The sequence below is a fragment of the Lissotriton helveticus genome, chromosome 4_1, assembly GCF_964261635.1.
Source record: "Lissotriton helveticus chromosome 4_1, aLisHel1.1, whole genome shotgun sequence".
NCBI lineage: Eukaryota > Metazoa > Chordata > Amphibia > Caudata > Salamandridae > Lissotriton > Lissotriton helveticus.
In genome coordinates, this window is record NC_136063.1 from 1,080,727,401 (window position 1) to 1,080,745,886 (window position 18,486).

General features: G+C 51.0%; 1 protein-coding gene across 5 annotated transcripts in view; it reads left to right on the top strand.

Annotated features, from left to right (window-relative positions):
- TGFBR1 (transforming growth factor beta receptor 1) overlaps nt 1-18,486 on the top strand; it is a 1,073,092-nt gene that overhangs the window by 786,463 nt on the left and 268,143 nt on the right. The window lies entirely within an intron of this gene.

Below are 18,486 nucleotides of genomic sequence, written 5' to 3' on the forward strand. Positions count from 1 at the left end.
AAAAGTGTACCCTCCAGTGCGTCCTCCTTCTCCACCCTGGGAGCTGAACATGGTTCTGACAAAATTAATGGGTCCTCCTTTCGAGCCCATTCATAAAGCTACTTTGCAGCTTATTTCCTGGAAAGCTGCTTTTTTGGTAGCAATCACGTCAGCTCGTAGGGTGAGCGAAATTCAGGTTCCCTGCTCCAAGGAACCTTATACAGTGTTCCACTTGAATAGAGTAGTACTCAGGACGCATCCGTCTTTTCTACCCAAGGTGGTATCAGATTTTCATGTAAATCAGACCATATCTCTGCCCACCTTCTTCCCTAATCCCTCTACTCCAGCTGATAGGGCTTTGCATTCTTTAGACCTGAAAAGAGTTTTAAAATGTTATCTAGATAGGTCCTGATCAACTATTTGTCAACTATGGTTTGATCAGGACAGGTTATGCAGCCTCAATTCTATTTCAAGATGGATAGTTTCGCGTATCAAGCTTTCCTATCAATTGGCTCATAAAACCCTGGGGTTTTCTCCCAAGGCACATTCCACCAGGGGTAGAGCGGCGACTGCAGCTTTTCTCCATAATGTGCCCATGTCTGAGTTCTGTAAGGCGGCAACCTGGAAGTCCGTCCATACATTTACCGGACATTACTGTCTTGATTTTGTCTTGATTCTGACACTAGGGCAGATACCCAGGTAGGCCAGGCCTCCTTGCGGAATCTGTCTAGCAGCTGAATACTCGGCTGCTACAAATGTTTCGGTTGGGTCATGTATTTCTCATTTACCTGCAGGCGGTGTTTGGGCTTGCTATTCTATTCAGTGCTTATGACTATTGATGAGGATCCCCTGGAAGAGAAGGATAAGTTACTTACCTGTAATCCTAGTTCTCTTCCAGGGGTATCCTCATCATAGTCATAAGCACACCCACCCGCCTCCCCAGGTAAATGAGATTTGTCTGTTTTCTATGGCTTATGGTTGAGCCCTGACTTCAGGGTTATGCAAATAACAACTGACCTAACTGTCACCCCTGAGGCATGATGGGAAGCCAGGGGTCATGACTGCCTTAAAGGCACTGTGACAGTTTTTGTTGAAAATGGTTTCATTTTACATGCTATTGCTGTTCAATGCAGCCTGTGGCTAACAATGTCTATTTATTAGCCATTTTTAGGATTTGAGTATTTTTGCTCATTAAAACACAAAGTTCAAGTGCTCTTTGACCTAACGTGTTTTTTGTTTCCTTGCTAATTACAGTGTATGCATTGGTGTGAGAAAAAATGATATATGTGCATACATATATGTGGAGTTATTTATATGTGATTTACATGTATAATTTTATATTATTTCCGGGGTCTCCGCAGGTGAGTGGGAATATTCAGTGCTTATGACTTTGATGAGGATTCCCCTGGAAGAGAACTAGGATTACAGCTAAGTAATTTATCCTTCATAGCCACCTAAGGCATCTACCGTGGTCCATCTCCCCTACATCCCGAACCCCAGGGGTCAGTATCGTGGAGAGTGGAAGGAAGCCCTCAACTAGTCCTTCCCAGGCCCCATGCTATGCTCGAGCCTGCGAGGAACCTCTGGACAGTCACCCGGTGCTGCGCCCACCTCCCCCAGTGTGTCTTCTGTGTCCTCAAGCGTGTGCTTCACCAAGTCCACTAGTGACACGCACGCGCCAGTGCCATCGACTTTTCATTCCCAGTGCACGTAGCCATTCAAAGTCTGCAAGGTACCCTCACTCTTCGCCCATTTCACTAGGTCCTATTCTATCTCAGCAGGTTGGGGGCATTCTTTGACTTCCAGTGAATAGTAAGCTCTCTCTTTGCCAACACTAACCCCAAGTCGATGAATTTACTAGTAACTTTTGTCTTAGCAGTATGCTGGAACCAGTGCAGCAGGCAAAAACCAGGTGTCAGTGCTACCTCCCTTTCTGTCACTGTGGCCAGTCCAGCCGTCACCCCTCTCCTAGTGCCCTTCCAAGCCGTTCTAGGATCTCTCCCCATAGTTTCTTCTCTATGGCCTCCCCCAAGTCCGCCCTCCTATTTAAGACGTAAAGCTACCAGAGGTTGTCGCAAGGCTTGTGTGATCCGCCTATAGAGATACGTAACAGCCTTAAAAGCCCCTGCTGCCATCACTACGTACTGACATGCCAGAAACGTCTTGGGTTCCACCAACCCCTCTCGCCAGTGCTTTCTAATGGCAGCTGTCAAAGCTTGTGGGACACCCCCGCGCCGCACGGCCACCAGCTGCTGCGTGTGCCCCTCTGTGCCTGACTGCCTCGCCGCCGGTCTCGCGGCCGCCTTGCATCTCCCTTGCGCGCTGGTTCTGCTGTCTTGCCGGAATTTGTGCTTGTTTGTTTTCCAGAAGCCTGTGCTTGTTTTTGCCGTAATTTGTGCTTGCTGTACCACTAGTTTGTACTTGTTTTTGCCGTACTTTGAGCCTGTTTTTTTTCCCCCGCAATTTGTGCTTGTTTTTTTCGTGACTTTCTCTTTTCTGTCCTAACGTCCCCTCTCCCCCTGTCTTCGTTCTGTCCCCCCCCCATCTGTGCCAGTAGTAGTATTTTGTTTGTTGTGTACCCTTTTTCCCGCCGCCCTCGCCGCTCTCCCTCCCCGCTTCCCGCCACCGCCAGTTGCCCCGCCCCTTTCTCTTTTGTTCCCTCCCCGCTCCCGCCTCCCAGCTGCCCCGCCCACCCGCGCACTTCGCCTTATATGGCGACCGTGCGAACGCGCAGCGTTGACGCGCAGCGGGCGCGCCGATTGTGCGCCGAAGGCGCGCCAAAGGTAAGCCCGTCTGCGCCCGTCCGCGCCTGGACCGCGCCCAGTGCCAGGACCCCTGGCCCCCACCGACGGAAGCCGACCCGACGATTCTACACCGCCGCCGATCTCATCGCACTCAACACCGGCCGCAGCCCAGGATGTCACCGAGCCGCCCCGAAGCACACCCACGGACCCTTCAGCTGCCACGCCTGCAAGTTCACCTGCATCCGGACCTTCCCTGCACCCGCCAAGCCGAACACCAGCAGCAACCACCTCAAGTGCATCCTGCTCAACACCCGCTCCGTACACAGACACGCCGTCGAACTCTGGAACCTCCTCGACACCACCGCCCCTGACATTGCCTTCCTCACCGAGACCTGGATGAACGCCTCCTCAGCCCCCGACATCGCCATCGCCATCCCAGAGGGCTACAAGATCATCCGGAGGGACCGCACCGCCAACCGGACGGGAGGAGGCATTGCCATCATCCACAGAGACACCATCCGCATCACGACCAACACCGACGACACCCTGACAACCGCTGAACACCTGCACTTCCAGATCCACACCGACCCGAAGACCACCCTCAGAGGCACCCTGATCTACCGACCCCCGGGACCACGCACACGCTTCAGCGAGGACATCACCGACTTCGTCAGCCCGCATGCCCTCCCCTCCGCCGACTACATCCTCCTGGGGGACCTCAACTTCCACCTGGAGAACAACAGCGACCGCAACACCATCAGCCTGCTCGACAACCTCGCCAACCTCGGACTCAAGCAACTGGTGACCTCCCCCACCCACCTCGCCGGACACACACTCGACGCCGTCTTCTCATCCAGCAAAGACGTCACCTTCAGCCACGCGACAGGACTCCACTGGACGGACCACAGCTGTGTCCACTTCACCTTCAAAAGAACGACGATCCACCACCACCAGCAACAGGTTGCCCGAAGAAGCTGGAACAAGATCACAGCCGACCAGCTCACCGCCTCCCTGAGCCAGCACCCTCCCGCCAGCTCAGCGAACCCCAGCCAGGCCGCAGACAACCTCACGATGTGGATCAACAACTGCGCAGACGAACTCGCCCCTCTGAGAACCCCACCCCACGGACCCTGCAGCAGAAAAACACCATGGTTCACCGACGAACTCAAGAGCTCCAAGAAGAACTGTCGAGCCCTCGAGAAAGTCTGGAGGAGGGATCCAACTACGAACAACATGACCACCCTCAAGCACGCCACCCGGAAACACCACCAACTGATCCGCGCCACCAAGAAAAATACTTACAAGGACCGGCTGGACAACAACGCACACAACTGCAAGGAACTCTTCGACATCGTGAAAGAGCTCTCCAACCCCAACGCCGCTAACAACGACATCACCCCGTCGCAAGACCTCTGCAACTCCCTCGCGTCCTACTTCCACAACAAGATCGCGGACATACACAACAGCTTCAGCAACCAACCAACGGAAGCCACAACCGCAACAACGCCACCCACCACCACCCTCCGCACCTGGACGCCGATCAGCACCGAAGACACCATCCGCACAATGAACTCCATCCACTCCGGATCTCCGACCGACCCCTGCCCTCACCACGTCTTCAACAAGGCCGACGCTGTCATCGCACCCCACCTGCGGGACATCATCAACGCCTCCTTCGACACCGCCACCTTCCCTGAGAGCTGGAAGCACGCCGAACTCAGCGCCCTTCTCAAGAAACCCACAGCAGACCCCACCGACCTCAAGAACTACCGACCCATCTCGCTCCTCCCGTTCCCGGCCAAAGTCATCGAGAAGACCGTCAACAAACAACTGGCCGCCTTCCTCGAGACGAATGGATCCCTCGACCCCTCACAGTCTGGCTTCAGAGCGAACCACAGCACCGAGACCGCCCTCATCGCTGCCACCGATGACATACGAACTCTGATGGACAACGGAGAAACAGCGGCCCTCATCCTCCTGGACCTCTCCGCGGCCTTCGACACTGTCTGCCACCGCACCCTTGTACAGCGCCTCAGCAACATCGGAATCCAGGAGAAGGCACTGGAATGGATCACCTCCTTCCTCGACGGCAGAACGCAGAGAGTCCGTCTACCACCGTACAAGTCAGAGGCCACCGAAGTCATCTGCGGCGTACCCCAAGGATCCTCGCTGAGCCCCACCCTCTTCAACGTCTACATGAGCCCCCTCGCGACCATCGCACGCCAACACAACCTGAACATCATCTCCTACGCCGATGACACCCAGCTGATCCTCTCCCTGACCAACGACCCCGACGCCGCCAGAGCCAACCTGCACGAAGGGATGAGAGAGGTAGCCGAATGGATGTCGACCAGCCGCCTAAAGCTGAACTCGGACAAGACGGAAGTCCTCATCCTGGGCTCCACGCCCTCCGCCTGGGACGACTCCTGGTGGCCCCCCGCCCTGGGCACCGCACCCAAGCCGACGGACCACGCGCGCAACCTGGGCTTCATCCTGGACTCCTCCCTCTCCATGACCAGACAAGTCAACGCCGTCTCCTCGTCATGCTTCAACATCCTGCGCATGCTACGGAAGATCTTCCGGTGGATCCCCACCGAGACGAGGAAGACGGTCACCCAGGCCCTCGTCACCAGCCGACTGGACTACGGCAACGCCCTCTACGCCGGAACCACCGCCAAGCTCCAGAAAAGACTCCAGCGGATCCAGAACGCCTCAGCAAGACTCATCCTCGACATCCCCCGACACAGCCACATCTCCGGACACTTGAGAGACCTGCACTGGCTCCCGGTCAACAAGAGAATCACCTTCCGCCTCCTCACCCACGCGCACAAAGCCCTACACGACCAAGGCCCGAGCTACCTCAACAACCGGATCAACTTCTACACTCCCACGCGCCTCCTCAGATCAACCAGCCACGCCCTCGCCGCCGTCCCCCGCATCCGAAGAGCGACAACAGGAGGAAGATCCTTCTCCTACCTGGCTGCCAAGACCTGGAACTCACTCCCGTCCGACCTGCGCATGACCCAAGACCACCTCTCCTTCAGGAAGAAGCTCAAGACCTGGCTGTTCGAGCAGTAACGGCACCCCCCCCCCCCTCCCAGCGCCTTGAGACCCTACGGGTGAGTAGTGCGCTCTATAAATGTCTTGATTGATTGATGGAGGCAAAAGTCCCCCCGTAGGAGATCATGGTGCTCGGAGAGGTCATCGAAGGGGGGGAGGTTATAGATGTGATAGTACTCATGACCTTTTTATGGTTTAAATCTTTTTGTTGAAATTCATCAACATTCAGTACGTTCGGTATTGCAAGAGCTGTATAATAGCTATAGTTACACGTTTAACATAGGTCACAGCTGAGTGATCGAAGCATATGGCGAACGTATCAAAAATCAAATCAAAACGTAATGTGAAGCACAAAACAAAAACTTTTATAACCCCTCCCCCACCCCGTTCCTTGTCCACCAAATAAACGATTATACACGTTGAGTCCCGCTATTGGAATGAGGTCGTTACTTCTCGGCCAGTTGTGGATCGGAGAGCCGTAGGAGGCGGAGATACCTTGGACAGGTGATTTCCCTGAACTCGGAAGAAAGAAGGGACAAAAATGGTTGCCAGAGCTCATTAAACATGGATCCCTTGCCTGCGATTGTCAAGGTCATCTTTTCCATCCCCAGGACATGCCACAGATGGTATTGCCAACCTGTGAAGGTAGGGAGTTGAGAGGTGTGCCAGTGTGTTAGTAAGTTTTGTACTGCGGAACCCAGCGCTATTGCCATCAGCCTGCCTCTACGGGATCAGAGCGGGTAGGTCAAGGGGTTTGGAAGGCCCAGAAGAGCATATGCTGGAAAACGCGGTGTTTGTGTGTCCAAATGTTTGTCCCCCTCATCAAATACTTGAGTCCAGTATGTCTGGATATGTGTGCATTCCCACAACAGATGTACTAGGGTGCCCACCCTCCTGCATCCCCGCCAGCAGTTCGCTCCTTGAGTGGGATCTATTGAGTGAAGGCGTTCGGGAGTTTAATACCAATAGGTAACTAATTTGGTAAAGGTTTTGGTCAGCCCCATGTGGTACGCTGAGTGGCGGGCTCTATGATATACCCCTTCCCACTCCTTATGGTTGAGTGTTCTGCCTAGTTCCCTTTCCCACCTCGCACGGCTAGCATTGTACATATGCGTATTTCTGGCTAGTAGCATTTTATACAAGTCTGAAATTCGTTTTTTATCTGAGGTGCGAGTGGCAAGCCACTTCTCATAAGCGGCGAGGTGTCTACAGGCAGATTGCTTAACCTGGGTATGAAGGGCCCAATGCCTAATCTGACAGTACCGGAGCCTTTTGGGTAGCCCGTAGTCAAGTTTGAGCTGGTGGAATGGTATAATCCCGTCTACATCATAGAGATAAGCGCAAAAACAACAGGTGATGGACAGAATGCAGATCAATTTTCACCCCGAGTGGGCTGGGTATGCTCAGACGTGAGTCCCAGGCTCTCCACACCACTGGAGTCAAGCTATCCAGGCTGATAAAGGCTGATAGCCAGAAACTGGTCCTTGGATGCTTGATTCCGGTCTGGAAAAGACATGGCTTGGTAGTTCGGACTGGACTGTTCCCATGAGGCACAGGGTCAGAGCTGATTTGCATATAGCCAGTGTCTAACCCATGGTGGTGTGGAGTGCAAAAAAATGATGGACTTAGGCCCAGATCCTTGTACTGGGGTGAATGTATGACATTGTTCTACATTCTGTCCATCAACTGTGTTTTTTTGCAATTTTCACCCCGATTGGGCTGGGTATGCTCAGACGTGAGTCCCAGGCTCTCCACACCACTGGAGTCAAGCTATCCAGGCTGATGAAGGCTGATGGCCAGAAACCGGTCCTTGGATGCTTGATTCCGGTCTGGGAAAGACATGGCTTGGTAGTTCGGACTAGACTGTTCCCATGAGGCACAGGGTCAGAGCTGATTTGCATATAGCCAGTGTCTAACCCAGGGTGGTGTGGAGTGCAAAAAAAGGATGGATTTAGGCCCAAATCCTTGTACTGGGGTGAATGTATGACATTGTTCTACATTCTGTCCATCAATCGTGTTTTTTGCATACATCATAGAGATGGCACAGAGAGCGGCATTCTGAGGATTTCCCTCGTGTAAAGGCCGCTGCATCAATGCTGGCTGAAAGTCAGGGTTCTCAAGCAACGGAGTAAGGGGCGAGGGAAAGGTAGTGATTTTGTGTTTGATGTTGGTATGGTCCCACGTTTCAAGGATGACCCGGGTAATATGGGGCTCATATAGATTGAGTGGTGTGTGCACCCTCCGAAGGAAGGGGGTCTGGCGGCCACTGCCTGGTCCTGGAATAACCAGTGCTTCTCCGACTCCAACCGGCTCCATTCGGCCAAATGGCGCAATTGAGTTGCATGGAAATAAAGGTGGAGATCAGGGATACCGAAACCCCCCCTTCTTCGGCGGAAGCATCGCTAGTGCCTGCTTCATCCTTGGCTTGTGGCCATTCCATATAAATTATGCAAGTTCGGACTGAGTCTGTTTTATCCACCTCTTTGGAGGTCGAAGGGGCAAGGTTTGGAACAGATATAAGATCTGAGGTAAGATGGTCATTTTAACTGCTGCTATTTTACCGAGCCAGGAGAGCGGGTAATGCTTCCATTGGTTCAATTCCTTACGGATTGTCAGCCACAACCATGCGTAATTAGTGGCTACTGTGCCCGGTAGGGAGGAAGCTAATTGGATCCCCAGGTAGGGAATCGTGTCTTCTGCCCATTGAATGAGATGAATGCTTTGGAGATGAGTGCAGGTGGAGGACGCAAGGGAGAGATTGAGTACAACCGATTTATCCATATTCACCTTAAACCACGATGCCTGTGCGGAAGCTTCTAGTTCTGCGAGGCATGCTGGCAGTGTGAGGATTGGGTTCGACAGTGAGATCAGGACGTCATCAGCATATAGACTAATCGTGTGGGTATAGCCTCTGAATTTAATCCCTGTGATCGCTGGGTTATTTCGAAGTTGATGGGGCCAAAGGCTCCAAATAAAACGCAAAAAGAAGGGGCAACAAGGGGCACCCCTGTCTTTCTATGCGGAATCAAGATGACGTGTAGCTGTTTACTCGAACTGTGGCTGTTGGGATCCTATAGCAGTTTAAGATGTATGTTCAAAACTTCTCCCCCATCCCCACTCGCTCGAGAACCTGTTCTAAGTATGGCCAGTGGACCCTGTCGAAGGCCTTCTCGGCATCGATAGTGAGCATCATATACTCCCCTTGCGTCCGGGAGGCTTTCTCAATAAGGTGAAGGGTCCGCTTTGTATTGAACGCTTGTCTGGCGCTGGGGGATAAAGCCTGCTTGGTTCGGGTCAATCAGACCAGGCATGTGAGGCAAAAGACGAGCAGCCAATATCCAAGTGTATAACTTGAGATCAATGTTGAGAAGGGATATGGGGTGGTAAGCTCCGCAGGTGGTCTTGTCCTTTCCTGGTTTCGGGATAACCACTATTGAAGCTTCGAGCATTTCTCCCGATATCGGTCCAGGTTCAGCGAATCAGTTAAAAAGCTTAATTAGGACTGGGGCCACCAGAGTACAGAACGTTTTGTAAAATATGGCCGGAGAAGCCATCGGGCCCGGGGGCCTTGGCAGGTTTAAAACGTTAGATGGCTGCAGTGACCTCTTCTATTCTAATGTGGCTGTCTAGTTGATCTGCCTGAGCTTTAGTCAAGGCTGGTAAGCCGTCGGACTCGAGAAAGGCAGCTCGGCCTGTATTACAGTGGTGAGCTGGAATAGAGGTGGGCGTAGAAGTCTCAGAACGCCTCAGCCATCTCGGAATCCTCGGAAACTCGCCGAGCATCTCCCCATTGAATATCCCGGACCCACTGCTTCTGTCGGGTCTCTCGCAGTTTATGGGCGAGGAGGCGACCACATCTGTCCCCTACAGTGTAGTATGCGTGTCGCAGCCGGAGGGCCACGAACTCCGCTCTGTCTTGATCCAATGCTGCGATCTGTTGTCACTCGGCTTTTAGTTGGCACCAAACCCGTGGTGCCCCTGTCCGCTAGTGCATCTGTTTTAGCTCTTTTGTTTTTTGGGTAAGGTAGTCCCTCTTACGCCTGCACTCTACATTGTCTGCCGCCGAAATGGCCACCAGTTCCCCGCATATAACCGCTTTAAGTGCTGCCCACTGTGTAGGTTCCAGGTCACAGCGGCGCGGTGGGAGAAGGATCTGCCCCCGGAGGTGGCTCTGTGAATGTACGGGACGGCGGCCAGGGATAGGTCGGCGGAGCGGAGCCTCCTGTTGGGTACGTATAGGGAGAGTCTGCTGTTGAGGTAGGCTGGGCCGGTCTTGTGGAGTGCTTTGTGTGCGTGGATCATGAGTTTGAAAGTGATTCTTTTGTCGACGGGGAGCCAGTGCAGATCTCTCAGGTGCGGGGTGATGTGGTCTCTGCGTAGGACGTCTAGGACCAGGCGTGCGGAGGCGTTCTGGATACTTTGGAGTCTGCTGATGAGTTTGGACGGGGCTCCGGCGTAGAGGGCGTTTCCGTAGTCGAGTCGACTGCTGATGAGGGCGTGGGTGACTGTTTTCCGCGTGTTAGTTGGGATCCATCTGTAGATCTTGCGGAGCATACGGAGGGTGTGGAAGCATGAAGAGGAGACTGCGTTGACTTGGTTGGTCATGCTGAGCTTGGAGTCGAGGATGACCCCCAGGTTGCGTGCGTGGTTGGTTGGCGCCGGGGGGTTCCCAGGGATTGAGGCCACCAGGAGTCATCCCACGCCGAGGGGTTGGGCCCGAGGATGAGGATCTCCGTCTTATCCGTGTTCAGCTTGAGCCAGCTTGCCTCCATCCAGTCGGCGACGGCCTTCATACCCAGGTGCAGGTTGGATTTGGCGGTGAGGGGGGTCCTTGGTGAGGGAGAGGATCAGCTGGGTGTCGTCGGCATAGGAGATTATGTTGAGGTTGTGTACTCTCGCGATGCGAGCGAGGGGAGCCATGTAGACATTGAACAGCGTCGGGCTGAGGGAGGATCGTGCGGGACGCCGCAGATGGTTTTGGTGGTTCCGGATTGGAACGGGGGGAGGCGGACTCTCTGGGTTCTGTCGGTGAGGAAGGAGGTGGTCCAGTCCAGGGCCTTTTTTCGGATCCCTGCGACGTAGAGGCGAGTGCGAAGTGTGTGGTGGCAGACGGTGTCGAAGGCGGAGGAGAAGTACAAGAGGATGAGGGCTGCTGTCTCGCCGTTGTCGAGTAGGATTCTGATGTCTGTGGCGGCTATGAGGGCGGTCTCAGTGCTGTGGTTGCTGCGGAAACCAGACTGGGAGGGGTCCAGGATGCTGTTGTCTTCTAGGTAGTGGGTGAGCTGGGTGTTGACGGTCTTTTCGATGACTTTTGCTGGGAACGGAAGCAGGGAGATGGGCCGGAAGTTCTTGAGGTCGCTCGGGTCCGCCTTGGGCTTTTTTAGTAGGGCGTTGATCTCGGCGTGCTTCCAGCTCTCAGGAAAGGTGGCGGTTTCGAAGGAGAGGTTGATGATGTTGCGCAGGTGGGGTGCAATGAGGCTGTTGGCTTTGTTGGCGATGTGGTGGGGGAGAGGGTCCAATGGGGAGCCTGAGTGGATGGTGCTCATGGTCTTGATTATGTCTTCGGTGCTCACGTTGGTCCATGTGGTCAGAAGGTCGTGGTCGGTGGGGTTGGGTGAGTTTGTCGTAGTGGGGTTCATCCGGGAGTTGCAGCTGTTGTGGATGTTGGTGATTTTGTGGTGGAAGAAGGAGGCGAGGGCGTCGCACAGGGCTTGCGACGGCGGGATGTCATTGGTGCAGGAGCTGGGACTGGAGAGTTCCTTTATGATGTTGAAGAGCTCTTTGCTGTTGTGTGCGTTGTTGTCGAGGCGGTCTGTGAACGAGGCTCTTTTGGTGGTCCTGATGAGGTGGAGGTGGTTGTGGATGGCGTCTTTGTGGGCTGCGCGGTTGGCGGGCGTTCTATCGCTAAGCCAGATGTTTTCGACTTTCCAGCAGGTGCGTTTGGAGGCTAGCGGGGTGAACCAGCTGGCTCTCTAGCTGGTGTCTCTGTCGGCGGTTTGTCGCACTGGTGCTATGGTGTTGCCGCAGTTTTCCATCCAGAGTCTGAGGGAGCGGGCCCCTTCCTCTGGGTCGGTGGGGCTGGTCGGTGGATCGAGTGCGAGGAGTGCTTCCAGTAGTTCTTTGGCGGCTTTGCCCCAGCGTCTGCGGGGGAACTGTGGGGTGCGATGGGGGATGACGGGTTTCTGGAAGGTGAAGTGGACGCAGTGGTGGTCGGTCCCGGTGAGCTCGGAGGCGTGGCTGTAGGCGACGTGTGGGCTGGAGGAGAAGATGGCATCGAGTGTGTGGCCGGCGATGTGGGTCGGGGTTGTGACGATCTGTTTCAGTCTGAGGGTGGCGAGGTTGTCGACCAGGGTGGAGGAGTTGCTGTCGTTGTTGTTTTCCAGATGGAAGTTAAGGTCGTAGAGTAGTTTCTGGGCTGTGCCCATTTCAGAATCCCAATTACATAGAATCTAAGAGATTGTTGGTATTGATATAATCTCACTGTTGATCCAAACCTTTTAAAACATTTTTGCCGGCAAAGGGAAATAAGAAATGGGCCGGTAACTGTTTGGATCATCAGGATTGAGAGAAGATTTCTTGATCAGAGACAGCACTACAGCTTTCTTCCAGGGAGAAGGAAATGATCTTGAGGGACTCAGAAGTTGAAAGATGTTAGCCAGCTTGATCCTGATGCCTTCAGCTGCAAGAGGGCAGGGATCATCAGGCGAACCTGTTCTAACAGCTTTGAGCAACTTGATAACTTCCTTAGTTGTGGGAGGGACAAAGGAGTTGAATTCAGTGCTCGGGTTGGTTGCCACTGAGGAAGGTTTGTCTGGTCTTGAGATACTCGAGAAACCAGAGATAGATGAAAAGGTATTAAAAACATCCTCTACCTTGAGGCGAAAGGCGTTGGCCACTGAGTTACAGAACGCTTGACTGATTTCACTGGGCTGAGTTGGATTAGCAGAAGTTAGCTCCTTGAAGGAATTTGCTGCCTACAGTAGGGTTACCAGAATATGATCTGTTTTCTCAATAGATTTTTCTAATAATGATAGAATGTATCCCAAGGCTCAGTTTAGAGCCTGAAATTGAAATGCTGACAGGTAATCATAGCCTAATTGAGGGTTAAATGAGCCATCCAGATGTAAGTCCGGTTGGTGCCATAGATTAGATTCCAAAATAGGTGTTGAAGAGGTTCAATGTTAAATTGGTAGGCTCGTTCTTATGTTAAGGAATTACTTGTATGATCTTGACATCCGTGAGAATAAAGTCCAGTTGACCCTCATTTTTCAAACGTAATGTGTCTTTACTAGGATGGTTGAGCTGGTTTTAAATGTAGAAGGAATGCTTCAGAGTTGTGGACATTGTTTTATTTTTTAATTACCCGGAACCCCCCCCCCAATCTCCTCCTCCCCCCCCCCCCCCCCCCCCCCCCCCGGCTAATTTTCTCTTTTTCATGGGTTTGTGGTTGTGAATCCTTTGATTAGTTTACCTTTGTAAAAAGGAAATAGGGGGAATACTTTGGAGGCCAGAAGAACTATCTGTTAACAGGGATTTACACCAGTATGATTTTACATATTTAGAAGGTCTCCTATTAGCAGTTGTTCTCATACCATGTTTTCTAATTGTTATTGTGTAATTTCAGATAAGTCCCACCAAATGTTTGCTCTAAATTCGTATTTAAAGTGTGATGAATAATAATAGGAATGTGAGACGGTCTTACAAGGCAACCTTTGAGTTCCGACCCCATGTCACATGTTTGCCCTTGCGGATCACAGTGGGGTAAGGATATCACAGAGCATGAACCATGCAGCTAGCAGACTGGAATCTTGGAAGAAATTCAAAGAGCCAAATAATAAAAGCTCAACTCTACTCATCCACACTCGACTGCAAGATGCACCACTGCCGCCTTCTCCAGCCTTATACACCACAATCAGCACTGCCCGATTTTGTTTAATTAGGGTGATGTACCCTGTTGGCCAAATAGCTTTCCTTGTGGAAATAGAGATGTTGTCTTAATCGGCAGCTTGCAAAACAACCAAGCTCCTTAGACTTCCTGGGCTTTTAGAACCATGTGCTTCACTTGAAACCCTCAGCTGCTACCTATTGTATGTGTGTTGGCTCTAGCATCTCACTTCCTGCACTCTTGGATGGAGGTGGTGGCTTTTCATCACTTGAGGGCTAAAACGCAAAAAAGGAAAGCCTAAAGTAGGTAGCAGGCATCACAGATAGTGGGTTCAAACAATATATTATCTCTGTGACACCTTCATGGCATACCTGCATGAGACTCCATAGCGTTCTCTACTTGCAGACCACAAGTCTGCCGCATGAACGCATTTAGGTCCACTCGCGATATATCTGTAGCTGATTTGCCACAACACTGTTGCCTCCAACCTTACAGCTGACTTACGGCTTCTCTGGGCATTTAAATGGGGGCACACAGAAACAATACTTATCCTCAGTGGGTGGCCTGATTCAAATCCACCTAGTCCCCCAAATCCTAGACTCCAAGCAAGACAGTGAAGTCCAAGCGTAACCCGGGAAACAAAGGCAGATCAGTGGAGCAGCTGGATCTTTTGGCTGGTTCTGCACATCATTGACAGAAAATATTGGCAAAGGCAAGACCTATTGGCTTTGTGACTGCCTGTGTAAATGTTGCATACTCCCACAACCGAAGACTCAGATGGATGTCAAATGCATTAGTGGAGGCAGCATTTTTCCGCTTTGAATGTAAACAACTACATAGACATAAGAGAAGAACTTTGAATAAATGTGATCATTATTAATTATGTGCTGCTTCCCTGCAGTGGCCGTAGATGTTAATAAAACAACTTCTCAGTGAATTCACAGCAAAATTATCTTCAATAGCTCTCTCCTTGGATACCTGGCGCCCACCTATTTTTTGGCTTTGTTCTTGACGAATTGCCACTGAGCATGCACAAATAGCTCTCGTGATGGCTATCTGTGGAAAAAGGAACATCAACAAAGTCATCAGAGCCAATAGGCCAGCACCCAGTACCAAAGGCAAGTCCTATTGGCTTTGAAAATGCTTATTTAATCCATGGGTCTATATTACCAATAGTAATGATGAAATAGTAAATTAAAAATGATAGCTGTTGCCTTTCAACAAAGGTGTATGCATGTGGAAACCATCTTGGAATGGTTAAACAGTGCAGCGGGAGGGACTTACAAATGATGTTGATGGTAAAGGGTGTGTAGTGGTGCGATCATGGGGAGCAAGGAGAGGTGCTTGTAATTTGCAGTAACAGGGTGGGAGCTCAGTGGGCCACAGAGCAAGCGCTTCTCAGTTGTTGGTTATCCGGTAGGGTTGGGAGGCAGGGTTCTGATTACCCTGATAGGAGGCAGCGCTTCTAGATGAAAGTCTCTGGAGATTGGAAAGATCAGAGGAGGGTCAGATACCAAGTCTGAGGTGAACAACGGGGGCAAGGCCCAGGGAGCGAAGGGTACATTGTAGTGTGTTAGAAAGGCCGATCCAGGGGAGCCAAATCTGAGAGGACATGCTTAACCTGCTGGGAAAGTTGGTTTAATCAATTAATATCTCATTTTAATGTGGCTGATGACTTTTCATGTGGTCATGGACAGTTGGAAAGTCAGGGTAACATGTCAGCTGTAGTTTGTACATTTAAGGCAATATTGTAATATCTGTTGTATTGTATTATACATCTTCCCTGGTCCTTGCTGCTCAGCCAGTATGAATGTGCTGTGTGGAATGTTGGAGCGCATTTTGATGCAATTAAATGCTTGGGTGCCTGTGTGGTGGAGAGTGTCAGTTGGAGTATGGGCTGAGGATCAAGGGGGCTGTCATAAGGACTAAGCTAAGAGACAGTTATGAACTTATCTGCAACCAAGATCAATAAACCATGATCTGTAACCTACACCTCGGCTACCAGACTTTTTTCATCATAACATTTTGGTGACGATTTGGAGAAAGAATTTACAGAATCTACGAGTGAGGAGCAACATTAAGTAACTATTAAGGAATATAAGCTGAAGAAACTTATGACGAAAATTAATCAAGAACCTGGGAAAAGTAATTGAACGCCCTGCAGCCCCACGAGTGTCCTTCCCATCGGGCAGCCCATATCCCAGGCATTTTTTGCTTTAAGCTTTCAACATGGAATTTGAGCCAAATAGTTGCTTGCAGTTGATGGCATTTCTGCCCCGTGTATTTATAATGGAACCGGCAGCATTCATGTGATATGGCAGCAGTCCATCAGAGTGCACAGGTGCTGAACTGGCAGCTTTTGTGTTGAACGAACCAGCAAATGCTATACATTCAATCTACGTCGATTTGAATTGGCGTAAGGATAGTTTTCACGTATCCTGAACCCGCAGTATTACTGTAGAGTGAATTGGCTGCTGTGTGTAACGATAAGGCATTGAGGGGCATGGATCGGGCCCCAGTGGGAGGTTGGCTTAGAGGCAAGTTAATTGCTCCAGTGTGATGCGCTGGCTAGATGACCATGTTGTGGACTTTTGAAATTTTAGATAAGCGTTCATGGGCAGTTTCCTGTTTGTAATATAGATCCTCTTTCTGCCCGTTTGTACTAGTGGATGCTGCTTACCTGAGGAGTCGCGGGGCAGAGATGCACTGGTCTCGAGCAGTATTAATCTAGTTGGCAACCGCGAGCTCAGGAGAGCACGAGCTGCGTCATCTTAAAAAGCGTTGAGGAGTCTGGAAAGCATGCTGGTGTGTTAAGTGTTCTTGACGGCAACAACATTTCATTGGAAACCATCACGCCGCAGCCGGAACTCCAAAACACGAGCACATGACCCAACACCTACGCTACCTCCACTGGCACACAGTCGAGAAAAGAGTCACTTTCAAACTCCTCACTCACACCCACAAAGCCCTCAACAACATCTGACCCAAATACCTGAACGAGAGAGTCTCCTTCCACGCGCCCAAGAGAAACCTCTGCTCCGCCGACCTCGCCCTGGCAGAGGTCCTCCGCATACGCAGAAGCAAGATCGGAGGAAGAGCCTTCTCATGCATCGCAGCAAAGACCTGGAACGAGCTCCCGGTGAACATCAGACGCTCCCCAACCCTGCAAACGTTCAGGAAGGACCTCTAGACCTGGCTCTTTGACTGATCCGGAGCTGTCTTCTCCCCCGCTCCCCCCCCCCCCCCTGTGCCTTGAGACCCTCACGGGTGAGTAGCGCGCTTTATAAACCCCTGATTGGTTGATTGATTGGAAGGCTGGAACGCTGACTTCTTGAGAGTTGCCTGGCAGTCCCTTCTCTGTGACGTAGCAGGTCAAGGGTTCCCACTGTGCTTACCTCTGAGAACAGAGCTATTTTTCTGCTTAGATATGTACTGAAGGTTTCTCAACGGCGGTGATTAAACACATGAAGTGGCCAGTTAGTTGCACCATTTATGTGGAGTCAGTCAGCTCAACAGGGGATATCCCTATCTGCGTCATCTACGAGATTTCACAGCATAACTACCTCTGATAAAATAATGATGTGAGCATTTATATCTCCGGGGTATGGTGACTGTGGGGCGCTTCGGGTGGAAGGTCGCTCACCAGAGACTTTATGTATTATAGATGCATGTAGACATGATGGTTTTGCTGCCGAAGTGTGTTTGCCAGGTTTAACTTTTCATATATATTAATCTGTAAACTATATTGCTGCCCAATAGTATGCTTACTGTATGCCATTATGTTCAGGGTTACATGGAATTCATATTTGCTGCCTTAAGCTAATAGTATTCCCACTTTGCCATGATGTCATGAGTGATGATTTATCTGTGTTAGTGTGACTTTCTACTGGTGCGCACGTTTTCTGTGTGTTGGAATTGTTTCTGTAATTTTATTGTGATATTTTGAGTTCCTGTGTAAGAGTAAATTCCTACAGGTGCGTAGGAATTGTTATTGAGTTCTGTTGTGATATTTTGATTTCCTGTGTACTGTGAATTCCTACCGGTGCACAAAATGTCTGTGTGTGGGATTTTCACTGACATTACTGTCATGTTATTGATTTTTTTTTACCTTTGTGCTTGCTGTTACACTAGATACCCTTGGGGAGGGATGACTATGTGGGGTGAAGCCACCCAATACTTGCTTTTACACTAGATGCCCTTGCTTGAGGGATGACGTTTGGGGTGTAGTCACCCATTGATTGCTTTTACACGAAATGCCCTTGCTTAAGGGATGACTGTGTGGGGTGCAAGTCGCCAAGTGCTTCTGTGTGAGTTTTAGTATTTCTTGTTAGGGAGGGTGAGTAGGAGAGTTCTGTGTTGTCTAATTGTATCCGAGAGTGCTTTGTTGGTTTTTGATGTCACTGTGGAAGGGTGTACCATGCCTCTTAATTGTTTGTTTTCTGTGTTATCCCTGATTTCATGATAGTCTGGCTTGCTGGTGTGGTTTGTTGTGGTAACAGAAAAGCAAAAGACACACAGATGATTGACAGAATGCAGAGCAAATCAAACATCCAACCCCAGTCAGGAAATCTGGGTTAAATACATTGTTCTTGTGCTCACCATGAAACCCCAGTTTGGACCCAGCCATATGCAAATCAGTCTTGACCCTGTGCATCATGGGAACAGTCCAGCCGAACTGCCAAGTCAGACCCTCCCTGGACCGGAAACAAGCATCCTGGGACCGGTTTCGGGACATCACACCTCATCAGCCAGGCTAGCTTGAGTCCAGTAGCACAGTGAGCCCGGGACACACGCCTGGGCATACCCGGCGCACTTAGG